Genomic DNA, 27,629 nt, shown 5'->3' on the forward strand with positions numbered 1-27,629 from the left:
TGCTCTTCAGGGTCTTCTTCACTTTCAAATTTTTTTTTTTTTTCCTGTGTAGAATGCCACTGGGATTTTTTTTTTAAGATTTCTTTATTTATGCAAGCAGGAGCTGAGGTACAGGCGAGAGGTGTGGGCAGTGAAAAGTTTCTCCAGAGACAGAGTGGGGAGCAGAACAGGCAGATTGACTGAAATACCCTGCTGAGGAGAGCAGAGGGGAGACAGGAGAGGTACACTGCACCATTGTGGGTCACCTTCCTGGCAGGGGATCTAATTCATGCTGCAGTAGTTGAGGATAGCTTCACAGTGCTGATGCTTAACACTTTGTGCCACCAGGGAGGCCCTTCAACTGGGATTTTGACAGGGATTGCATAAAATCTGAATAGTGCTTTGGGTAAAATGGTCATTATAAAACATGTTAATTATTCTAATCCACAAGCACAAGATATCTTTCCATTTTTTTTCATCTTCATCCTTCAGTAGTGTTTTATAGTTTTTAGTGTATATTTCTCTCAACTTACTTAAATTATTCTAAGGTATTTTATTCTTTTCTTATGTAATTATAATGGGATTATTTTCTCTTCATTTTTCTCTCTGATGGTTCATTGCTTACATATAGAAATGGAACTGATTTGAATTTTGCTTGTTGATTTTGTAGGCCGAAACTTTACTGTATCATTTATTATTCTGGTAGTTTTGTCATGGAGTCTTGGGTTTCTATGTATAAAAATAATATTGAGATGCAATTCTTATCTTTGTTCCTCCATAGGAATGGTATTTTATCTCTGTATTCCTTAAAAACATTTTTTCTATGTTTTAGATTTTTTGTAGTCTGAAAATGATATGCCTAGGTAAATGGTCTTTTGATGTTTATCTTGCTTGGTATTCTCTTATCCTGGAGATCATGTTTTAATGTCTGACATTGAATTGTGGAAATTCTAGTTTTATTTGTTTCAACTATCTTAGTTTCCTTTTCCTTTATTCTTTTTTCTTTGGTACTTCCATTGTGAATATGTACAACACACTTTTGTAGTTGCCTGACAGTCTTTGGATATTCTGTCCTGTTTTATTCTGTCCCATTTAATTCACTTTTCATTTTGGAGGTTTCTATTGACATACACTCCAGCTCAGAGATTCTTTCCTCAGCTGTGCTCAGAGTACTAATAAGCCCATCAAAGTCCTTCTTTATTTCTGTTACGAAGGTTTTTTCTCTTGAGAATTTCCTTTTGGTTATTTCTTACATTACCCATGTGTGCTTGCTTGCTGTCTGCTTTATAGAGTCCTTAGCATATTTATCGTAGTTGTTTTAAATTCCTAGTCTGCTAATTCAAATATTCCTCTCAGGTCTGGTTCTGCTACTTGCTCTGTCTCTTCAAATTCTGTTTTTACTTTCTTTTAATATACCTTTTATTTTTTTTTCCTTAGTCACAGTTGTGATGTACCATGTATTGTAAAAAGAACCAGTGGAAATCAGCTTTTAGTAATGTGGTAGCAAGAAGCCTGGGGAAGTGAAGCATTCTATGTTTCTATGATTGCATTGATTTTTACCATGCTGCCTCCAAATTGTTTTTAAACATTTTTCCAGCTTGGACATTGAGAAGAATTATAAAAAAGAAAAATCAGTCATCAACATTTTAATGCATACATAGGCTGAGGGTCTCATGGTAAATTCAATGTGTTTATCATCTTGTTATTGTCATTGCTTTTGTTTGTTTTGAGGCAGTAAAATTCTAGATTTGTTTAGAAGTTATTGCCTTCTATTCATGCTATTCTGTTTGCTTTTTCCCTTCAATTGTTGAATGCTCAATATTTTCCAAACAAAATGTCCTCCTATCTTTTGGTCACAAAATCTAAGCATTGGACTGAAAGGTCCATGCAGAGGCCAGAATGCAGAAGCCCACCAGGAAGCCTACCTTGGGGCAGGAATGCAGAAGCCTGCCTAGAAAATTCAGACAATGAACCCCTCCCCACCCTAGAATCTTTTCCCGCTATGCAAACCCAGTCTCCCACCTGACCTCTCCTCACCCTATAAAAACCTGCCTCCCCTGGCAATGTGCACGACTTCACTGATCCCCACCTTGGGTCTGTGAATTCCACCCAGGCACAATAAATATCCCCCCCCTTCGAGAAATTTAGCCTGGCTCTCCTTTTCTTTACCACACCGAAACTTTCAGGACTACGTGACTATATGGACTACATGTATTGTATAGAAAATTATTTTTAGAGAGAAAATGCTTTTAGGAAATGTTCCATTCATTTTATCCTAACCTACTTGAAAGAAGGGCATTTTTAGAAGGTGAAGAAAGAAATATTATGTAGAAGTTAGCAAGGGAAACACCTTCAGATTATCTTTTGTCCTAGAAGCCTCAATTAGCTGAGATACTAAGGCCTCTCTCAGTTATTATTAGAAGTCAAACATTATTTAATTTTCTCTATTTTCCAACTCATATCACTAGGATAGAAAGCTAAAAATGTAAGTTTATAGAAGAAAAAGACTTTGCCAGAAATGAGTAGAATAAATGGCTTTTCAGGATTAAATTTTCCTGGTAACTTGAATATAATGGAGCAGATTTCTAAATAGTAAATTGGGATTCTGCAATTTGAGATTGTTTTCCTCACAGCAAACAGAATATTTGGGACACATGTCTTCATCAGTCAGTCTTATACCTATACTTTTCTATCTAAATTTTTCTCTTTTTCAATTTTGGATACAAGTGACTGTATTCAGGTTTAATTCTAACTAATCTGTAATTTCTTTTTTTTTTTTTCTTACTAACTCACATTTGAAGCTTTGGGGACAGTGTATTTTCTTTTCCAGAAAAGAAAAAGCTTATCTTATATTCTGCTTATAATCTCCATTGAATTTGAGATGGTAGATGTTCACCATAGAAGTTTTTTTTTTTTTTTTTTTTTTTTTTGGTATAAAACTTTAAAAATGTTAGTGTGATGGAAAAAAGAAATAGCTCAAACAGCTTTCAACTAAAAAAATCTAATTTACTAATTCAATGCTTTTGCTTCCCCCTTCCTTTTGAAATAGCTTTCATTGAGCACCAAAAGATTTATGATGGATTAAACGTGGAGCTTACTTACATTAGAGGATAGAATTACATTATTATCTAGATGTCTTTTTATAGATGGGATATTACATGAAAAATTCTCTTGGCAAAGGCACCTTGCTATCTTAAAAAAGTAGTATTTCTACTGTCTGTATATTCTGGGTCAAATTTCTTCTACTAATGACTACTTTACCTAATACAAGTATTTCATATTTTCTCCACCCACTTTCATGTATATTATGAAATTTTTAATGTTCTTCTCATTATGCACAGATCTCTGATTCAGTACTCTTTTCCAATGGGGAAGTTAGCAAATAATTGACACACAGAATATCAATAGTCATAAAAGAAATACATATATTTAAGGGAAGTGAGCATAAATGACATACACACTGGGGGCAAATACTGATTGATCTAGGTAACTGAGGAGTTTGAAGGAAAAATACAAGAAATGTTAGGGCGAAAAGGATGTCCTAAAGCTAATTCCATACAGGCTTTGTGGACTCCACCCCCCACTCCAGACCAAAGCCAAAAGACACTGGGAACTCCAAATCCCATCACCACCAAAGGGAAGGTGGCTGGGACCTGAGGGTGGGAAAAAGCAGCCAGGTGTGGTATAAAGGCAGACATGTGGGCTTTGGAGGGGATCCCCCTTTTTGGCTCCCCGCCAGCTCGCAGCATCCGGCCAGCTCTGAGAGTGCCCTTGGGTTTCCAGGTCGGCATATCTGGTAGGACGCATTAAAGACTTTATTTCCCTATTTTCTCCCTGAGTTGTACATTTCCTTAATTCCCTTTCCCTTGTAAATAAACCTTTTATTAACCTTTTGTGTGTGCCTGGGGTGGAGTATTCATAAGTCCCTTTTAAGCGCGGGTGAGGACCCACAGCCAGGCAACCCGTTTTATTTTATATCAGGGTTGCCCTATAACAGTTACAGTATCATTTATTGCTAGACATACCACCAAATATCTTGCTAAAGGTAATAAAAGAGAAGGAAACTAATAAGAGAGAAACAATGAAAGAAAGAAGAAAGGGGAAGGAGTAAAATGTCCTACTGCAATATGTCTACTCATACCTCAGCAAATGTACTTGGCTCCCAAAACTTTCAATTCACATGACCCCACCTCCATTCAGAGCTTAGGACTCTGTGACAAAATTGGGAAAATGGAATGAGACCTACATGTCGTGACATTGTTGTCGTTTTTGGAGTCTGGGTTTAGAGTGCGGGGTCCTTGGGTTCACTTTGGGAAATGTTTGACCAGAGCTCCCCTCTCAGTGACACACGGCATGTTTTCCAGGCGAGTTTCTCTACGAGACAGAGATGTTAACTATATTTAAAGAACAGGTTTATTAGGGAAAGGGACAGAAGAATAAAGGATAGTTGGACAGACACAAGCAGGCAAGAAGAGCTGCCCCATAAGGGACAGGTTTGCTGAGAGAGGCCTGCATGTTTGCAGGCAGGAGGCTGCTGCCCTGCAGAGGGAGAGAGTTGGTGTAAAGAGGCACCTGCATAAGCACTGGTGGGCAGATGGAGTGCTGCCCTGAGCCTGTGCAGAGACTGCTCTGCTATAGTCTTCTTCTGTTTGGGAGGGGCCCACCTCTTGTGAACCTTTGGTTAGTTGCTGATTTTGGGTAACTATGCAGAATCTGAAAGGGACCAAGATTCTACAATGGGCTCTATCTCCATATCTTGACCTTTGGGGTCTGTTGGGCTCAATCTCCATATCTTTACCCTTGGGCCTGTGCTCTACACAGCAATCTGATACCTGCTTGGATTTTATGCTTTGTAATCTAGGGGTCTGTGCCTATGGATACCAGGCTGTGGGTAAGGATACTAGTTTCCACAACTGTGTTGCCTGAGTCTAAGGATCTTAGTTTCCATAACTGTCAATGGCTATGCTAATCTCTTCTACCCCCACCTCCTTGTGTGAGCCAGGTTTCTGGTCTTGTTGGGCAACTCCTTCAGTTTTTTTTTTTTTTTTTTCTATTCTTGTCCTCCATCAACATGACCAGTGGAGCTGTTACAGAGCAGGGAGAGGGGCAACCCAGACCCCTCCAAAAAACAGCCCAGACCCCTGTTTTAAATAGGTTCTGCCATCCGCCACATCAACACAAAACATATAAGACTTTAATGAATAGGAACTTTAACACAACTAGGAAACAATACAGGAAAGGCAAAGAATCTAGTTTCTAAATCAAGCACCCAAAGTTACCCGTCCCCTCATGGGTAAAAGTCCACCCAAGCAGGATTGGCCCAGAACAAGGCCCCAAAGTCTGCCACAAGTCTTAAGCATCTTCCAGTGGGGACCCACAGAAAAGGATCAGAAATAACCAGACAAGTCTGGAAGGAAATGACCAAATCAAAATCAGAACAAAACCCACCATTTTCACCTCCCCACAGGTCTCACCCACATCTGTGTCACCGGTCCATGACCCTGTTAGGGGGAAAGGATGTCCTGCACTAATCCCATACAGGCTTTGTGGACTCCACCCCCACTCCAGACCAAAGCCATCAGGACATTGGGAAAGACAAATCCCGTCACCACCAAAGGGAAGGTGGCTGGGACCTGAGGGTGGAGTTAAGCAGCCAGGGTTGGTATAAAAACCAGACACGTGGTCCTTGGGGTCTCTCGCTCTGTCATTCGCCTCCTGGCTTCATGGCTCCTGGCTTGTGGCCAGCTCTCAGAGTGCCATTTTGGGATTCCTGATCGGCGGATTGGGTAGGATGCATTTAAAACTTTGTCTCCAACTTTTCTCCCTGAGCTGTACATTTCCTCATTTCTCCTTCCCTTGTAAATAAACCTTTTATTAACCTTTCACATGTGCCTGCAGTAGACAATGATAAGTCCTTTTAAGCGAACGGGTGAGGGCAGCCCATTTTGTAGCGGGGCTGCCCTATAACAGTTTTGTGCCCAACGTGGGGCCTGTCCTATAACAACCCAAAGGCAAGTGTAGTGTCTTTATATGTCTCTTGGCTCCATGTGCCTCCTCCAGGTCTCCTTCTAGCTCCATCCTGCTTCCCTCCTTCCTCAGTCTCCTCTGTAGCATCTTCTCTCCCTGCTCAGCTCCACCCTCCATTTGGGTGGGGCAGGGAACCTGGAACCTCCCCCTTTTTTGGGGACCACCCTGTTACAGAGACTCACGCTAGGTCTGTTTATAACACAGTCATTCAATTTTATTTTTTTTAAAGGACTGGATCTTCTTTTTTTTAGTTTTTTTTTTTTTTAAAGATTTATTTATTTATGCACACAAGAACTGGGGTACAGTCTAGAGGCTTGAGGCGGGGTGGGGGGAGGATTCGCCAGAGACAGAATGGGCAGCAGAACAGGCAGATCTGTGGAAATACACTGCTGAGGGGGTGCAGAGGTCCAGAAAGGAAAGGTCTACTGCACCATGTGTGTAGCTCCCTGGCGGGCCAGGATCAAACTCATGCTGCAGAGATTGTGGATAGCTTCACAGTGCTGTGCTTAACCCCTTGTGCCACCAGGGAGACCCTCATTCAACTTTAAACTGCATATCAATTAAGCAGATGGGGCTTGTTATCAAGGACCAGTGAGATGATATCTTGCACCCCTTAAGCTTCTGGAGAAGATAAGTTACAAACATTTGGCTTCCATCCTAGAATCTCACTACATACAAATATTCTTCATTGAGAACCTGTGTCTTACTGTAAAAAGATTAAGCTTCCTACCACACCCTGGGAGAATAGGAGTCTTGTCTAAGCTATATAGTAGCCTAATTGCCAATCAAATCAGAAAGATCCCAAGAGTCTCATATTTGGTTTCCACAAGTCACCCGCCTCTGGCAAGGAAATCATTTGAGTTGAAAACATGAAGGCCCTGGAGGCTGGCTCTTGTAATCTCTTTGTCCTTCCCCTAATCAAAGACTCCTTAAGTCTGTTGCTTTTCCCTAACCAAAGAAGCTATCATTGTTATTTTTTAATAACTTAGAAGTAGAGTTTGGGGGACTATCACAAAGGTGTAGGCACATCTGTAAACATGTGCCTTCTATCTGAGAAAATCATCTTTTAAGGTAAAGATGATGTCATTCCCCTCCTTCTCATGTGAAGCTACTCCCCCAATTGGTGCCCCAGGGACCCTTTCCTTAGCTATTTTTTGTTTTGTTTTGGTATCTCTTGGTTTAGAATTTCAATCTCTTTCTCTCAAACTGAAAGCAGAATTTGCATAAAGATTGTAGCTCCCCATGGGCACATCATTAAATTGATCTTTGTCCTTTGCTAACCATTCTGATGCTATTTTGATTTCTCAACCTGCCTGAGAGAACCCAAAGGCAGGAGGAAAGCAAATAAAATAAGAACAATAAATAGTGTTCAAAACCATGAGGAAACCAAGATTAATACTCTAGAGAGGCTGAAGTTAATCTCTATTTCCCCTAGAAATGGTGACAGTGAGTGGAATCCAAATTATGGAACTTGGACAGAATGGCCAAGTGGTACCAAAGTATTTTCTTCTGGGTTATATTTCTCCTAAATTGCTATCCCCATGTTGTCTTCCGCCCACTCACATTATCATACATTCCTTCAGCATCAGGGTATTGAAATTTGCTATAGATGTATTGTCCCAAAGGGCTAGTAACAGCGGAAATTATGTAGCAAAGAATGGATTGACATGATAAAGGGGAATAGAGAATTGTCACTGTATTGATGAGCTTAGTCCCTTGGAGTAGAATCAAATCTTTTAGTATGAAACAAAACTAGATGATGTGTGGCTTATGTTTAGAAACTCAATGTATTCTCTCACCAAAAAATGAGCATTATTATTACAAGTATTTTTCTTTTTTGTTCACTGCTGTTTTTCCAGAGCCTAGAAAATTAAAAGCACCTTGAACTAATGCATGCACATATATAGGAAAACCACACCGGGGCTGCACCTGAATTTTCTCACCATGTGTAAAAATCTCAGCTGTACCCCTCTATAACTACGCATGGTGACTGACCTTTATACACCTGCTGATTTACTTCTCTTTTATAAAGCAGTTAGTGAGGGGTGGAAAACTCTTAAGCTTTCTTTTTTAATTCAACTTTAGATTTAAGCTAATGTAATTTTATGTTACAAAGAGTTCTGAAGAGAACAACTATAATGTTCATTTGAAAGTTCTAGTTTTGAGTTAGTGAAACATCAGTTCTGATTTTGATTCCCAAGTCTTTACCTACCATATGAGCTTAAAAATGACATTTCACTGCTTTAAGCCTCTGCTCCCTATCTTGTAATTGAGGATTAAGTATGATTCTCATATGTACTGAAAAGTTCGGCAAGGTAAAGAAGAGCCAGGCCAAGCATTCTCAAAGGAAGGGAAAATTTATTGCCCCTGGGCGGAATTCACAGACTCAAGGTGGGGGTCCATGAAGTTGCCCACATTGCCAGAGGAAGGCAGGCTTTTATAGGATGAGGAGAGGTCAGGTGGGAAACTGGGTTTGTATGGCGGGAAAAAGTTTGTAGGTCACGAAAAGATTTGTAGGGTGGGGGTGGGGGGGCACTGCGGGGGTAGGGGGGAGGTTCATTGTCTGAATTCTCTAGGCAGGCTTCTGCATTCCTGTCCCCAGGTGGGCTTCCTGGTGGGCTTTTGCATTCTGGCCTCCTGCATTGACCTGTCATGTACAAATATGAAATTAGATATGGATAGATACAGAGTTGATGATAGATAGATGATATGTAGGTAGATGACGGATAGATAGATAGATAATCTTCATATGGTAACTTTTAGATATGAAGACAGTAAATGACAACTAATACTATAACAGGGTGGCTCCAGAAAAAGGGGAGATTCCAGGTTTCCTACCCCATCCAGGGAATGGAGCTGAGCAGGGAGAAGAAGCTGGAGAGGAGACTGAGGAAGAACAGAAAGATGGAAAACCAGAAGGAGACTGGTAGAGGGCACATGGAGCAGAGAGATCCTGCACTTGCTTTTTGGTCTTGGACTGGTTGAAATAGACAAGGGTGAGAGACCCATGGGGAGGTTAACAAGGATACCTTTTATCTTGATTTTGACTTTGCTCTTTTCTTCCTAGACTTGTCTGGTTGTTTCTGATACTTTTCTATAGGTCCTGACAGAAGGTTGTTTAGACTTGTGGCAGGCTGTCAAGCCTCAGTGGCCCAGCTTTGGGCCAACCCTGTTCGGCTGGGTAGCTTCGGGTGCTGGATGTGGAAACTATTTTCCTTGTCTTTTCTTTTTTTTTTTTTTTTTTTTTTTAATTTTTTTTTTTATAGAGGCATGTTTTTATTTATTTATTTGTTTGTTTGTTTGTTTTTTGTTTATACATGCACTGAGTACAGTCAGAAGCGCGGGAGGGTGAGAGAATTCACCAGAGCCAGAGCAGGGAGCAGAGCAGGCAGAAGGACCGAAGCACACTGCTGAGGGGAGCAGCGGGCGGCAGGAGAGGTCTGCGCACCATGTGGGACCACCCTCCTTCGGTGGCCGGGGAGCAGCCGGGGATCGAACCGGCGCCGCAGAGGCCGCGGGCAGCTTCGCAACCCAGCGCTCAACCGCTGCGCCACCGGGGAGGCCCCCTCCTTGTCTTTTCTTTGTTGCACACTAATTGCATTAAAATTCCTTTCCATTAAAGATCTTATATATTTTGTCTTCAAGAAGCAGATGGCAGAACTTATTAAGAGCAGGCAAGTTTGGGGGTTCTATGGTGCCCCTCTCCCTGCTCTGTATTACTACTATTACTGAAACTACCTAAAGAATGTGCCTGTGTGTGTGTGTGTGTGTTTTGGGTGATTTTTTTTTTTTTTGGTTTTGTTTTTACTTGTTTTAATGCTAAAACTTGTATAATTAAAAGACAGTAAAATTGAAGCAGATGGAACATGTTATTTTTCATTTTCTATATGGGCGAGTTGTCCACACATCTGGATGATAATCTTTCATGTTATTCATAGGTAAAGGCTGTATATTCATATGGAATTGTCAAAATTTAAACAAGGAATAATATATTGGAGAAATCAGCACCCTCTTGCTTGAGGAATTGAACCAGAACTGGTCTATGATGCATGTACTTCTCCTTCCTGACCATGAAGCTTGGTCCTAGGTACTCTTATCTTACTCTATATCCACTTTCAATATGATATCTTTCATCATCATGATTTCAATGATCATCTGTTGACTGTGACAATCCAAATATATCTCCCTAATCTGCTAATGTAATCCACAGAGGAAAGTAGTAGCTGTCATTAAGTGAGATTTTGTCCTGTTAGGTATCTTGCCAAGTACTTTATATTCATTATTTAATTTTATAACCACAAGCACTAAAATTATATATTTTTATCCCCAAGTGCCACAAACTCAACGTATTCTGAACTGAATTCATGATTTACCCTTGTCAAATTTACTTTTGTCCCAGTTTCCTATATCTGATTCTCATTTGTCACATTGTGTAACTTAAGATACAGGAATCATCCCTGACTCATCCATTTTCTTAATCCTTCATAATCAACAAACATTAAGATTTGATCATTCTGTCTCCAAAAATATATTCTACATTATGTCTACTCTCCATCCCAAGTCCAGATACCTGGATTCACAATATTGATGCAATGGATTCCTAATGGTCTTTCCATTTATAAGTGTATTTCCATACAATCGACAAAATAAAGTCTTAAGGCATTAGTGTGTTCTATCAATCCCTTATTTAAAATCCATCAATGGTTTCCCATTCCCCAGCGCCTAGGCTACAAATCCTTTACATGGCTGCTAAGTGTCATATAATCTGAATCTTTCTCCTTTTCAAAGCACAGACTCATCTCACATTACTGGTCAGAATCTTAGCTTCCCCCGTCATATTAAATTTATTGACCTCTTTATCTTCAATTCATCCTTCAAGCCCCACCTTTAATATAATCTCATCATGAAGTTCTCTCTATCCTCCCTCTATCTGAAATTAGATCATTTAGGATATTTTTAGTTTTCATGAAATAGATTATTTCTCTTTTGTGACTTTCTTAATGTTTACATTGTTGTGTTAGCATCTGCCTTTGCTATTACATATAAGACCCCTAATGATGGATGTAGTGTCTACCAAGCTCATTTAGTGCCCCCTACCCAACACAACTGTCATCAAATGTATTTAGTCAGTACTGCCTAACTGACTGGTGTTAGTGTGTGTGTGCATTGGGTGTTTTTTTGTTTTTTCTATGTTCTGTCAGACCAGCAATCTCCTCTAGCGTATTCTCATGCTATCTTAGTGAAGTAACATTTAAAACATTTATTTATTTCCCATTTCTTCTTTTTTTCCATGATGGAAACTTTTAATCATACACAGACATAAATGCCATGTGCCCTGGTATTTATCTATAATCTGCAGATTAACCACAGTATGACTGGTACTGTGATTGAACATAAACAAAGAATATCCCAACCTTCTTATAGACTGCATTTCTGAACTTCAAAAGGCTGAAAAAATAAGAATGCATGTTCCAGCTCTTTAATACTCTTTCAACTATGGTTGTAGATTTGATTTAAGATCTGCCAACAGATGCACATCTATTAATTATGAAGAAAAGTGGGCTGAAAGACATTTATTTTGTAGATATTGGCAACAGCAGAGTGGGCACAGACATGGAGTAACGACCATATCCAGAACTTCCTGACTAAAGCTTCCTGATATGGGGTTCCAGATCAGGCCACCCCAGTGTATCAAAGTAACATTATTTGGAATTAAAGAATTATTTGGTGAATGAATAATACTCTTAATTTCCCTTTATCCTAAAAGCAAGAATTTTCCTGATCCTTCTCTTCTCTTACATAAACTGACTATTTAGTTTGTTCACTAAGGTCTACATCTTATAGGCTTCCATGTGGATGAAATTAATCTTTTCTCTTGTTAACCTCTCTTGTGTCTGTTTATTATTATTGTGTCTGTTTGTTTTAATCAAAGGAGGTGAAAAATTTCCCTACACTGATGTGACAGTAAAAGATCTGTTGGAGGCTCAATCTGTGGCATCACATGAATAGTCCCCTCAGGCAAACTTGGAATACATTTCTTCAACTCTTGAAAGTGTTCTACATGTCTCTATCATCCTATTATAATTCTGTCTGAATTTGCAGGAGTAGATTTTGTTTTTGTACCTGAACATGGATCAATAAGACTGTCATCATCTCCTTTCGTGGTGCCTATGAAACATTCCATTCCTTTCATTTTTACTTTAGAAATTAATGTTGCATCCTGAAGAAAAAAGATGCATTTGGCAGTAACTATTCACAGCTCTATGCCCCAGGGAAGCATAATACAAAAGAACAATGCCCAGTGCCAAGAAAAAGAAGTTAATTTTCAGGATGGCAATCAAAGGTAAATAATCTATAGGAAAATAAACTGCATGTTCAAAAGAAAGAAAAATATCAGCAAATCTTGAAAGCTCAATAGAAGGACACATTGAAATAAAAGATAAGGCACAATGCAGATTGCTCAAGGGCTGACTCAGGATGTATCTGTTCATAAATTTTACTTGTTTTGTTACGTTCTATGACATTGGAACAAACCTTTAAAACTGGAGAGTACAATAGATTTCCTCATGAAAGTAACCTTCTGAAATATCAACTTTAATTCCACCACAAATGCTTTCTTAGTGAGTGGTTACAGTCTCCTACTGAATTTACCAGCCTTGCTGCTTTCCAATCAAACATACTATATGGATGTTTTCCCACACATAGTAGAGGGGTTGTGCATTTTCTTTTTTTTTTTTTTTTAGAGGCATGTTTTATTTATTTATTTGTTTGTTTGTTTTGTTTATACATGCACTGGGTACAGTCAGAAGCGCGGGAGGGTGAGAGAATTCACCAGAGCCAGAGCGGGGAGCAGAGCAGGCAGAAGGACCGAAGTACACTGCTGAGGGGAGCAGCGGGTGGCAGGAGAGGTCTGCGCGCCATGTGGGACCCTCCTCCGGTGGCCGGGGAGCAGCTGGGGATTGAACTGGCGCTGCAGAGGCCGCGGGCAGCTTCGCAACCCAGCGCTCAACCGCTGCGCCACCGGGGAGGCCCGTTGTGCATTTTCTTACCCCAGGTACTGGTCAAAGATGTTTTATTTAATTGCACAAGTTTTTCTTCAATCTTCTGAAGGAATTTTTGGTTCATTTTGTTTTTTTTTCTGCTAATAGTTTTCAAGCTTCATGTTTTTTTCATCATTTTACACTTGACATTTGGACATGCTATCAAAATAAACTCTGAAACTGATAAATATGTTTATCCTTTTCTATTAAAATGAAGATTTCATTATTTAGGGTTATTTGAGGAAGGTACCATCAACACTGATGTTCTGTTCCACTTCTCTGAGGAGGGAAAAAATATGTAGCATAACACAAAACAAAAAATCTAGTATGACATGATTTATTTAGCTTTTAAAAAATATTTCCTATCAAAACAGAATTTTAACAATAGATAATGTCACACTAAAGAGTAGTCCTGTACAATACTTTTGTTAGCTTCCAAAAATGCAGTATTTTTAAGGAATCACTCAGTTATGGACAGAGCCTTATTTTTTTTTCATTTCCATTCAATCATACATTCATTATAAGAGTTTTTAATAGTGATCTAGATTTACATGAAAGTATATACCTGTTAAATTCTGAGTTACCTTTCAATACAATTTTCTCTAATGTTATGCTTTGTAACACCACTATATAAAGTATTGGCTTCCTATCTGAAGAGCACAATGTGTAGTTTTATTTGCACAATGCTTATATCTTTAGTAGGAAATATTTTATATCATGTCCATAGCAATATCTGTATATTGAAAAATGCTCTTTGGTTGTTGCTTTGCTACATTAAAAATATATTCCTGTGAGTCAGCTTTCTGGTCTACGAAATGCCAATGCTTTTAGATATTGAAATGTTTATGACACTAAATGGGGTATTTTGCTGCAACTGATGAGATCAATGCATCTGTTGCTGGTTTTAGATCATCTTCTTTAGGACAGATTTATTGAGCAGCTCAAGAACCTTGGCATGAGGACACTTGAATGCATCGATTCAACTAGAATGTTAAATATGGATGTTGTGAGCCTTAATTTTGAGGGTACTTTATACCAGAATGAAATAAAACACTTTTAAAAACTACATAAGAATAAAATATTAAAACTTCTGTTAACTACCACATAAAATGTATTACATCTGTTTATATATGTTATGTGTTAACATTATTAAATTTGTTAAATTTGTTATATTTAAATGTAGCAACAATTTTGTAGCTCACTGAGAATTTATTGCATTACTTAGGTGATTATACTTGAAATACATTTAAATTTATTTTTATGTATTTTTAAAATTTTTGTTATATGAACTTTGTGTTACTGTCATTTACCTTTCCTGTACATCCTACATTAATGTTTAGCTATGTATTATTATCCTTTTTTTTCTTTCATGTTCAGTTTCCAGTTTTTATAAGTATTTTTGCTTAGCATCAAACATATTCTTTTCTAATCCAAGTCATTCTAGCTTCTTTAAAGATCTGATTTAAAGACAAAACAGGAAGGGGATCAGATGAATACTGGCTCCTGTAATCTATTTGCGCTAAATATAAGGACTTCATAGCAACAAACAATCTCCTTCATGTTTAGATTTGAGTACAGACTGAGTGTGTACAGTTCTGGGGACACAAAGAGGCAGGAAGATGTACTTCTCTTGTGATGCAGGGTCATCACCAACATGCTCTCACTTGCTCTGCTTCCTAGCACATGATACAAGCGGCACATCCCGACCATGAAGTCACACCATTCTGTCTCTGCTCTGCTGGAGACCAGCCCCAGCTAGAAATTGTGTCAGGGGTCTCAGAGAGGAGAGGACAGCATCAGCCAAGTTTTCTCTCGGAGGACTGAGGGGAAGTGGAGTGAGGTAGAAGTGAGGTAGACACAGACACTCTCTCTGTTGCAAGTATCTCCTACTGAGGGTCTCAGTGGGTCTTCATTTATACCTTAAGCCGAGTGGTGGGATTACATCAGTGTAAGCATTGAAGCAGAGCAAAGACAATACATATTTTCTCATGATCATGTAAAGACTCCCTTGGCCTTACACCTGTAGGCCATTTTTTTGGTAACCTAAGAACAATTAGTTTCCTAGGTACAGCTCATTTACTAGCATGATCAACAGCACAACATTTGGCAACATTTAAACTTTTCCAATTACAAACGTGGGTGTAAAGTTCCTATTCTATATTCAATTACTAAAATCAATCTATTTCCTAGCACTCAATTAACTTGGTTAATATATTAATTACTTCAAAGTGGTTTAAAAAAATTCATCAGATCTATGTAAGTTCTACTGAAGTCTAGCTCTTAACTAGAAATTCCTAACCCCCACACAGCCTGCGAATTATTGACCTCATACACCAGGAAATGCATTGTTGCCGCAAACAGGTGCCAACCAGGTTAAGCTATGGTTTCCGAGCAAAGCTGGTTCAGGCAGCTTGTTGTCCATAGTTCTCAGGGCCAAAACATTTCTTTCCTAACTATACCTTAAACAATTTTTTACTTCTTTTGTGATAGTTCATGCTTAAGAACAATGAGCCAATTGTCACCTGGGTCCGAATTAGGTTTTCACAGGCCAATTTATCACTAACTTACTTCAGCATTAGCCAAGAACAAAGAGGAGAGCATTAGCAGGCATTGCCATGGAGACTCCCTAGTTCAGATCTTCTTTGGGAAGCGCAAGAACTTCCTTCTGGGAAGTACAACTTACCCTCTTCGTGAGAGCACAGGAACTCCCCGCTTCTCAGGAGTCTCCCCCAATGCCCGGACCTTGTCAAGAGACAGCATGGGAGGCGCAGCCTGCCGCACTGCTCATTCACATCATTCAAGTGAAAGAAAGAACTAACAGGGCTATGTATGGTTTCTTCTACTGCAGCAACAGACAACATTTAAAATGTCAACTGTTCTTTTATTCTGTGTTCCTGAGTGACTGTAACAATTGGGGCTCCCTGACAATCTATGATGATAAAATAGAATAAATGAATAATAAACTTGTTAAACATCAGGGGTTGTCTTTCTTTTCTTCTTTTTATCACTATGAAAGTCTTTGATAATAAACTGATACAAAAATTGAAGCTAGAAGTGGGTGATTAGATTATACACACTATGTAGCACTAGTATAAAGAATGGCTAGTGGATAGTGAAACGCTAACCTGATGGTAGAAGGATGAGATCTGTCTTACACAGTCCAAAATTTCTTAAAATTGGCTCCTGTAATAATAGATAAAGTACACTATATGCGTAATGAAAATACAGCTTTAGCAAAAACAACTGGAATATAGAAAGTAAGTAGAATTGTTTAGTTGCTGTTGGCAACATTTGACAAGGTATACCAAGAGAGAAACAATCACAATTTGAAATAGAGATTAAAGATAATATAGAAGACATAGAAATGTGGATACTTTTAAAGTTCACAGAGGCAAGACAGGTGACTCTTATCTTCCATTTGTAACAGAAAACTGAAAATTCCTTTGAACAACAGAGACAATCACATATCATCCATTCTGCAGGAATCAAATCAAGTTATGACTAATTCACTAATTGTTAAACTTCTAAATAGATTAAAGACCTTCACCAAAATCCCTTTAGTGAGACAAGATGGTTGAGGGAAAGTATAAGAGATACATCATTTTTGCAATTAAGTTGAAAATAATTGCAAGTGTAGCTTTTGGCACAAGAACTGTAATGAGATATTTTCTATTTTTTTTTTATTGAAGTGTAAAATAAATCATGAACTTAGGCTAAAAATTGTTTTGCTTAAGACACAAAATAACCATTGGATTCCTAACTTTCTAGACACAAAACTTAGACTCAGAAAGTGGCTCACTTCCCAGGAATAGTGTATTCTTCAACAACACAGACATGATAAAGAAGGAAGGATCTTAGGGAAAGTAGAACTTTACCAAGGTCAACACACAAAAAGGATTGGGAAGTGAATTCCAGAAATAATATCAAGGATCTAATTAAGGAATTACCCATATACCAAAAGAAAGAAGTCTCTCCGACATCTCCTCAAAATTTTAAATTTCAGTGAACTCAAAACATCCACATAGTGTTAAAAAGTGATTTACAAAGTGTTTTTTTTGATAACCTGGCAGAAGGACATAAGGACTGATGATTGTGGGCTTTTGTAGGAGGGAAGAATCAGTCACCAATTATATATAACTAAGAACAGTTTAACTTTGTTTAGACCAATTAACTCTTTCCTTTAACCACTTCCTTCATCTTCCTCTTTCTTCCTATAAAAACTCCCAAATTTTAGCAATTTTTGGGCAAATTTGAGGCTTCTCACTAAAACTCATACCTTGAATTGCAATTCTTTAATCCCAAATCAACACTTGATAGTCCCTTATTTTGCTCTTAGTTTTTAGGTTAATAAACCTAAATCTACATAAATATCAGAATAAATGTAATGAATCTGGACTTAAAAAAAAAAGAAATTCTATTAGCTAGATATGTGTCAGCCCTGCAAATACTGCAGAGCCATGGAAGAGCCTGGAATCAGCAGCCACACAGTTTTGGTTTGCTGGGAAGAAGTCCTGTGGGAAGAAGCAAGAAAACACCCTGAAAAGTCCACCTACCAAGTCCATCCCTAGTGATGTTATAAGATGCCAAAAAGGAATAATACCTGAGATAACTACCCAACTGCACAACTTGACTCAGGTCTATAGGGACATTCCTTAGAATAAGAGATTCAAGTTGCCTTTGGTTCTTACATCTTTGCGCATACAGAGGGAGCTAACTGGGTTGACTCTATAAGATTAAGGGATTACTTTGAAGCTATACACAGTGCTCCTCCTTTTATCATTACTCAAAATGTTAGAAAATAACCTCCTTTCATTAACTGAAAATAATAGAAATTCACCAATATCTCCTTTTTCTATAATAGCATGAATTATGTATTCTTTCTGTGGATGTAATTTATCTATATAAACTAAGATCAAACCACTGAAAGCAGGTCAGTCCCTCAGAGAAATCTTCTGGCTGTTTCCTGGATCTAGGATCTCAGTTTGAAGCTGAATAACTGCTTTAATAAACTTATTTTTTATTCAAATTTGAATTGGCTTCACCACAGCGCTTATTTCAGTTGACATGAATTATAGGATGTCTTTATGTGAAATGTTATGTTCTGATCAAAAATCATAATGACATGAAAAAAAGGATCATTATTTCAAAATTTAAAAAGGATTATAGTTATAGTGCCATCCTTATTTTAAATATATTTATTTATTTGTATAAAAAACTATTACTACTAATGTATTCAACAAAGACTGAGCTCTCACAATGTGCCAGGTATTGTGCTGAGTGCTAGAGAGATACCTGGATACATAACACTCAGAACCCATCCTTGAAAACTAGATAGAGCTAAAAAGTTAATATTAACTGAAACATAATATTTTAAATTAAATAAAATAATGTGAATAGTCTGTGTGTTGCCTATTACATCATAATTGCTTAAAGTTTATTCTCAAGGGTTATTATTCACTCTTAGAAGTGAGTAGAAAAGTCTGAAATTTGAGGAGAGATGGCCAAAAACTTCAATGAGGGAAACTTGGCAGAATATGGATCATTGGATTCTGCTATATTCGGAAACAGAGGATATTACTGGTGGTAACAGAGCAAATTATATTTGACTTTGTCCTTACAGGCAGGATTTTGCTATGTAGAGAAGTGGGGGGTGAAAGGACACTTCCTGCACGGATATCTTTTTTGTAGGATGGAACCCACTTTAAACCAAACAGATTCCATCTTGTCTCTAAATGTCACATTGAGAATTCTGGGCAAATAGAGTGCAGCCTTACTCAGCAATCCTGTTTTCTCCCTTTCAATGACTATGAAAGAAAGAGGAGACAGTCTGCTAAAGACTCTTGTCAACCAACCATCAAGACAAATGAACTTGAGAACTAATGCAAAACTCTTCAAATCAAGTAACCTCAACTCAGACCATGAACTTTCCTGACCCTTTAAAAATCTCCCATTTCCTGACCCTGGTGGAATACACTTGGAAATTACCTCTCAGTTGTAGACCAGCATCAAGATCCCTATTCTCAAATAAATGCTTTCTTGACTATATTACCATCTGATTATTTGTTGTTAGACTATACATACAGTTATATATATACCATTTTGAGGGAATTTTTCTCTTAAAAAGATATTTTATGACATCTTTTTGGTTGAAAATAGTTTTTGTGTTGTAGAGGTGTTTGCCTGTCCTTTCCTTTCTATATTAAGTTTCTTTTCATTTTCTTCTCTCCCCTTTCCTTTTCCTTCCATCCTTTGTCAGAATTTGTCTTGGTTGACCAAAACTTGGGCCTAATCAGCTGAAGATAGTAACAATTCTTTCGGATGAGGTATTGGCAGTGATGATTCCCAGCTGGGCCTTGAGACAAAGACTGGGTAATTTGCGAATTCTTTGTGGCAGAAAACTGCCACAGTCTACAGCAAATATAGGGTCTTTAAGTAAAGAACAAATACTGGTAGCAGTCTCAAGAAAATCCCCCAACTGAGCAAGTCTTGCCCCTCCTTAATATTTACAATTTTTGAGGAAAATGTTTTCCTTTGGTGGAAGATGATTCTCTAAATTAGTTGAAGCCTAGATGCCTCAAGTCAAAAAGATAATCGATTCACCTGTAACAGTTTAAATTTAGGTCCAAAAGTGCTTTTGGAAGTAGACTGGGACACATTTTTAGCAATTTGAAATACTTGGTAGATCATTTCTGCTTAAGTGTCATAGCTGGTCTCTCTAGATTAAGAGTCATGACAAATGTTTTGTTAACTTCTTAATAAAATTCATGTTCCTTTTCTGAAACAAACAGCTTTGCAGTATCATTTGCCCCAAAATCATAAGAAGCAAAATCACTTGTTGGGAAATATTAATCCTCCACACAATGCCACTCCTGCCTCTACTATCCTCTTTTCAAACAGGAACTGTACCTACCCAAAATGGATGAAATGAACCTGAAATCCTTTGCTTGTTTAGAATGAGAATTCAGTGGACATCTTCTAATTTGATATTCAGGAGTCTTGCCTCCAAGAATTCATACTCTTTTATGTTCCCCTTCCATTGAGTATGGATTGGACTTATTCATTACCTTCCAGGAAATAGAATGAGGATGTTTTAGGATTTTTCTTCTAAGACTGAAATGTAAAAATTCCAGAGTCCAGTTCGGGTGAACAGGGTTGAGAGAAGAATCTGATTGAGCCGCAGAAATTACCAATAAATGATAGACACAAAATAGAATTTAAGCAGGAGTCAGGGGATGCAAGGCCTCTCGTTCATGCTCAAGCGTCCTGAGTGCCCAGTGCAACTCACTTTTATTGATACAAGCTGCCCCCCCCCACCCCAATCAGGTTAGTTACTAAACAATGAAGTATTCTCTTAGTATTTGGCCTTGTCTGGGCACACATTCACTGCCAAGGTTCTGCACCATCAGGTCATTCTCTTTCTTTTTCTAATCTGGTTTGTCCCATAGACATAGCTTCACAGACACAAGAAAGAACACCCCAATCTGTACAGGGGCCAGTTCTCCCACCCAGGCTGATGAGATTTTTAGCCATCACCTTGATGTTGTCCTCATCTCAGTACTGCATGCCTTAGGGGTCTCCAACATAAAAAGATTAAAATTATGCCCATGTGGACAATTAGCAGAATCCAATAGGAATGAGGCACAGAAGAGGTCATATCCCATCAGTGTAGGTTGGAGAAATAAAATCCTTGAAGAATGAACAAAGGTGCAGCTCTAATACTGAAGATATTTAATTTTGATAGACAGAATGTGGATGATGATGAATAAATATATTTTGACTGGCATTTCTATATGCTAGTCTGTCCTATAAGTCACACAGCTTCGTACATTTAAAACGTCAATATATTAACATTTGTAAACTTCCATTCTCTCATCTGTAGAATGGGGATCATAGTGGCTGTATCCCGTTCACGGTTTTTGTGGGGATGAAGTTTAATTAATGTAAATAGCACATAGCACATTCAAAACTCTTAGGGAAATTCATTTGGGAATCTAAAATGAACAGGACACTGTGCTGAATAATGTTTATTGAATTATTTCCAGTCTGCTTGCTTCAATGTCCATATAAAGCGGTTTCAAATATCCCCTTCTAACTTTTCTCTCATTATGTCTTAGTAAAGTTGAAATTAATTTTGCATACTTCTGTGTTAGAAGTGGAAATTTATCTTTATCCCTGTTTTGGGACTTCGTATTCATATATAATGTTTGATAGCTCAAACCTCACAGCTATAGAAAGGCTAGAAATCTTTTCATTTTGTCCTAGACCTTGATGCTACATTGATGCCAGGCTTGCATGCCAGCCAACTGTGACAATTATTTTGTTTAATTTTCTAATTTCAGTATTTAGTTTGCCAGTGAAGCCCATCAGTGTCTGAAGCCAAGACACAATAACTTGAAATAGTTGGGTTAATACTCTGGGGAAAGTAGAAGACTCCATGGGCTCTGAAGTAATTAATACAGAATTATTTATAAATTTATTAAAGTCAAAAGTACATGAGACCTATAAGAGTGCTTGACACACACTGGGTACTAAAATCTTTGTGGCCACATCTCAGAGTAAATAACTGAAAGTTAGTGGATCTACATACATTGTTGTCCAATCTGGGATATTTTTGAGTGTCAAATTTTATCATAAAAAATGATAATGATAATGATCTCCCCCAGGTAAATAGGATACATTAATAATAATAATAATAATAGGAAATTATATATGTATATATATATATAATATGCTTTATGTGGCCCATGTCTTTTGGTTACTGAATAATTATACTTTATAAACTCCAAATAATTAAAAAATGGAATGTTCCCTTTAAAGCTAATGGTTACTTTGAGAACTCAAAATTCATAGACATCACTGAAAATTTCTAAGCTACAAATTAAAAAGCAATTTATAGAAACCTCAACTTTAAATCCTTGGACAGTGTATGTGTGTGGGATGAGTTAAAGATTAATTTGCAAAGCCAACAACTGTTTTTGTATATTTCCATGATTATTCAATTCAATTGAAATGTAAGTTTCTAGCAGTTTTCTAATTAAATTCTTAAGAGAAACAATTAATTGTTCCATATGAAAAGAAAATTTAATCTTCTACTGTTTCTTTTGGTGTCTTTATCAGTCAATAAATTTAGTTCTAGGAAAAATAATACAAGCTACTTAGTACTAATCCTTTTTTTTCTAAATTATTGTTCTTGCACAATATTTACATCCAAGTGACAAGTTTGCAAGTGAAACTTGGAGGCTTATGTTGGTTTGGGGTTGATGATTTAAGAAAAGGACAGTTATTTCATGACAATTTTGGTAAACAACAGCCTGATTATTAGCTAATTGAGAAGCAGTGCAAAATTCTACTTTCAGGAATGAAAATATGGTACCTTAGTTCTTTAAAACTAAAATATTACTAGTGCTATTTAAAAAGCTTTTGAAATTTCACCACCTGCCACTCCAAGGTAACATTTTCAAGTGGCTTCCATACTTTGATTATGAAAGTCAGACACAAGTAGAATTATCAACAACATTAAAAGCTTATTTTCTATAATCAACTGTGATCACAGTTCAATGATCCTTTTATGGAGAATACTGTTTTTCAAAGTCTTAATGCTCTCTCAAATCAACTGATGATTCCATTGTGGTCCACATTATTCTTGCTCCTCAAATTATTCCTGTAATAAGAAAGTCCATTAAAAATCTTTGCAGAAGGCCTCCCTAGTGGCGCAGGCGGTTGAGCGCTGCACTGTGAAGCTGTCCGCAGCCTCTGCAGTGCCGATTCCATCCCCGCGGGCTGCGGAGCAACTACATGGCGCAGCAGACCTCTCCTGTCTCGCCTGCTGTTCCCCTCAGCAGTGTATTTTGTTAGTCTGCCTGTTCTCTTCCCTGCTCTGTCTCTGATAAATCTTCTCACTCTCCCGTGCATCTGGCCTGTACCCTGGTTCTTGTATAAATAAATAAATCTTTATAAAAAATCGTTGTGGAGAATTTTTCTCTAGTCATCTCATTTTAATTATGCACTTCTCTGTTTTGTAACAAGATTGTGTAGTTCATTCTTATTGTGGAAGCATTATCACCACAATGATGTCTCCTTAGTAGTGTCATTTTACATTTCAGAGAGTTCAAAATCACTGAGTCATTTTCATGCCCTGAAAATTTATTCTCAAATAGATGACAGTTAAATTGCTAACATGTAGGATATAGTGATCATTTCAAAGTTTTCTAATCACCTTCAAATAAAATCAGCAACAAAAATGTGCATTGTAACCCTTATATTAATACTCAGAGCTTATTCTGAACCAAACACTATTTTTAGTGCTTTATGTTTTAAATCAGAGTTGGCAAACTATCTCTCACTGTGTTCCAATAAAATTCCATGCTTATTTTTTAAAATAAAGTTTTACTGAAACACAGTCACATCCCCGAATTTTCACACTTCTGTTGCTGTTTTCATGTTACATGACAGAATTGACTAGTTGCCACAGAAACTCTTGGACTGATAAAGACTAACATATTTAGTGTCTTTATAGAAAAAGTTTGAAGAACTATTGGACCTTTATAGAAAAAGTTTGCCAATTCCTGTTAAAGGTATTTGTTCCTTGATGGCCCTATAGAATATTACTTGATTCATAATCCATATTTTAAATATAAAGAAAGTGGGATGAGAGGTTAAATAATTTCCTCAAGGTCATATAGTACTATTAAATGGAAAAGCAAAGATTAAACACAGCCAGTTGGCTCTATGGTCTCTACTCTCAACTATGTTAACTGCATCTCAAATGGAGAATTACGTTTGCTGTCTATGAACGGGCAATAATTCCAACAGATTTCTATTAACAAAAATTGACTAGGCAATAATAGTTTTAGCCTAAAGCATAAATGCTTTGCAATTGTGAACTAATGCAGATTTTAAAACCAAAACTTCAGCTATTTTCTGTTATTTACATGGATTTTAAAATAGTAGAATTCAGTACCTGTGCAATATAAAGCAGAACTATTATTTTGTTCTCTGTAAATACTAGTAGAGTCTGAAGAACTAGATATAAACTTCATGTGTATGAAGTTAGTAGATCTAAGACAAATAACAAATACAGGGATTATGAAGGGATTCATCATCTTTGTTTTCATGTCTTTATAGTAGTTACAGGAGACATTTAGAAAATGACACTAATTAGAGAAGATAATAGATACTCCAATAATTAGACCAGAATCTTAGATAATGACCATAGTTTTGGAGAGAAAAATTATTGCTGTTTAAACTATCCATAACCAGGAACATTAAAATTTTGGAACATTAAAATTTTGTACTAATCAGGGCAGGTTTTCTGCAGCTTCCAGCACATGATGGAATTTCCAGTAACCAGTAGGACAAATGTTCTTTTTCACACTTGGAGCAGAGTTCCCATGGCAACACTCTCTGTATGCATTCAAATGATACTTCTCTTTTGCCTTTCAAGAATCTTCCATTACTTCTTCCTTCCTAACATTTTTCTCTAAAAATAAGTATGTTGATCTTTAATACAATGAAACCTACCAGTGAACCCTGGTCCTCCATTTTCCTTATAAGATGTGTGGAAAGCTCACAAACACATGTACACACACACACATACACACACACACACACAGAAACATACACCCATGACAATAGTCAGAACTAGCTTTGGACACGAGAATGATTGGGACAGTTCAAAACTTAATTCTTAATTAGAAAACTGAGTCAAAAACTAGGGCATAGTTTTTGTAAATCTGTACAACTTACTTGTTCTTTTTCTATTGCCTAAAGATAAAGTATGGGCCTCCCCGGTGGCGTAGCGATTGAGCGCTGGGTTGCGAAGCTGCCCGCAGTCTCTGCAGCGCCAGTTCGATCCCCAGCCGCCGGGTGAGGGTCCCACATGGTGCACAGACCTCTCCTGCCGCCTGCTGCTCCCCTCAGCAGTGTATTGCACTCAGTCTGCCTGTTCTGCTCTCTGCCTCTGGCTCTGGTGAATTCTCTCACCCTCCCACACTTCTGACTGTACCCAGTGTTTGTATAAATAAATAAATAAATAAATCTTTTTAGAAAAAATAAAGGTAAAGTTGTGTAACGTGGGGACAGTGTTGAGAGCAGACAATTGGTGGTGTGCCTACTGAAAACTTTCTTGATTTATCATCAGGTGATTTGTATGTTGACAAAACAAAGATTCTGTTGCTTATAGCTGGCATTTGATAAAGAAATAAACTATTTCTAATAAATAACTCCTAAAGAGAAATCTGGGCTTTGATACATTTGCCAGGAGAGTTTTATTACAAAATAAATAACCAAGCACTAAAAAAGAAAAAAAGAAAGAGAGAGAGAAAGAGAGAAAGAGAAAGGGTAAGAAAGGTGGGTAAAGGGAGGGAGGCAATTAATTGGTATTGTATAAAAATGAATCTAAAATACCTGGGACAATTGAATATGTAGGGAGAGAAGGAGCAACAAGATTAAAATATTGGTAGGGAGGCTATGATCAGCCAAAAGTATAATTTGCAGATTTATGAATAAAAATTAAATTATCTGAGTTTTCAATTGTAGAGCTTTTCTTTTTCTTATTCATTGTCATCCTCAGGGCTAACAGTTTGTTACTAAAGTAACTGTTTCATGGTAAACAAACCTTCTTATTTAATTAAAGATATTACTAATAAAAGGGGACAGTTACTTTCAATGGCATTATTTGACATAGCTCAGGTTGAAAAGAACATGTAAGAAATTTTAAAATTAAAGTAAAAACAAATTACTAATTAAGATTTATTTTTCTTCTTCCCCTATTTTATTTATTTTTTTTTTATTTTTTTTTTTTAAAGATTTATTTATTTATTTATACAAGCACTGGGCACAGTCAGAAGCGCGGGAGGGTGAGAGAATTCACCAGAGCCAGAGCGGGGAGCAGAGCAGGCAGAAGGACCGAAGTACACTGCTGAGGGGAGCAGCGGGCGGCAGGAGAGGTCTGCGCGCCATGTGGGACCCTCCTCCGGTGGCCGGGGAGCAGCCGGGGATCGAACTGGCGCCGCAGAGGCCAATGGCAGCTTCGCAACCCAGCGCTTCAACCGCTGCGCCACCGGGGAGGCCCTTCTTCCCCTATTTTAAAGCAGCAAAATGTTATAGCTGGGGCCTCCCTGGTGGCACAAGGGGTTAGCACAGCACTGTGAAGCTATCCATAGCCAGCGCAGCACGAGTTCAATCCCCAACTGGCCAGGGAGCTACACACATGGCACAGCAGAACTCTCCTGGCTTGCCTGCTGCTCCCCTCAGCAATGTATTTCAATATATCTGCCTGTTCTGCTCCCCACTCTGACTCTGGTGAATTCTCTCACCCCTGCACCTCTGGCCTGTGCCCCAGTTCTCGTACGCATAAATAAAATATTTTAAAAAAGTTATAGCTGAACTAAATCTGAAACAAGTATTTGTGTTTTATTTTTTTTTTTTTAATTTTTTTTTTTTTTTTTTTTTTTTTTTTTTTTTTTATAGAGGCATGTTTATTTATTTATTTATTTGTTTGTTTGTTTGTTCTGTTTACACATGCACTGGGTACAGTCAGAAGCGCGGGAGGGTGAGAGAATTCACCAGAGCCAGAGCAGGGAGCAGAGCAGGCAGAAGGACCGAAGTACACTGCTGAGGGGAGCAGCGGGCGGCAGGAGAGGTCTGCGCGCCATGTGGGACCCTCCTCCGGTGGCCGGGGAGCAGCCGGGGATCGAACCGGCACTGCAGAGGCTGAGGGCAGCTTCGCAACCCAGCGCTCAACCGCTGCGCCACCGGGGAGGCCCAAGTATTTGTGTTTTAAACAACTTAAATTCAGTTCCATGTAGTCTTGCCTTCAACTGTATAGTCTGAAACATGTGAAATATTCCTCTCTTAATATATTTAGAAAAATGTGTAAATTTTATTGGTATATTTCTGTAACTCTTTTTTCGTTAGTAGTCGTGTCTCCTAGGATAGATAGATCTTTAGATATTGAAAAAATTTGCATGAGGAGAATCAAGGAGAACTGCCAATCTTCTGCCAAAATGAACATCTGCTTATAGCTAAAGTTCCTGAACCAGCTGTATCCTGACAATGATAAGGTTTATTGCTTTCAGAGGGGTGAGAGCTTGCACTTCACCTGCCTGGATATAGCTGCCTTATCAACCCAGGAACTGTACATTACATTTAAAGTTAGAATACCAATCAAGATAAAATAATTACAGTATCAAAAATATTATTATGAGGGATTACCATGGCTCTGAAGGTCATTTGGAAAGAAAATGAAAGAACTTAGACTATTAACGTACAACTGGATTATCTTCTAAAGGATCCCATCTTTCCTGGACTCCCACCAAATGTACATGTCCAAAAAAATCACAGATGATTAGCACTCTGGAAAAGACCTCATCTCCTGTTTTCATATATGTTCTCGTTACTTCTTTCCTTAATAACAGAAATGTTGCATTTTAGCTGAACACAAAACTGCCACAGAATGAAGCTTATGTGTCTCAGGCTACTTTGCAGCTATAGATGTGTTCCTATAAATAAGTTCTCACCAGTGAGGTGTGTGTGGAGTTAATTGAGACACCTTCCCAATTCTGCCTTATTTTTGTTCTTTTT

This window comes from Talpa occidentalis, unplaced genomic scaffold (assembly GCF_014898055.3).
Source record: "Talpa occidentalis isolate TD23 unplaced genomic scaffold, MPIMG_talOcc4v2.1 talOcc4.6, whole genome shotgun sequence".
NCBI classification, from domain to species: Eukaryota; Metazoa; Chordata; class Mammalia; order Eulipotyphla; family Talpidae; genus Talpa; species Talpa occidentalis.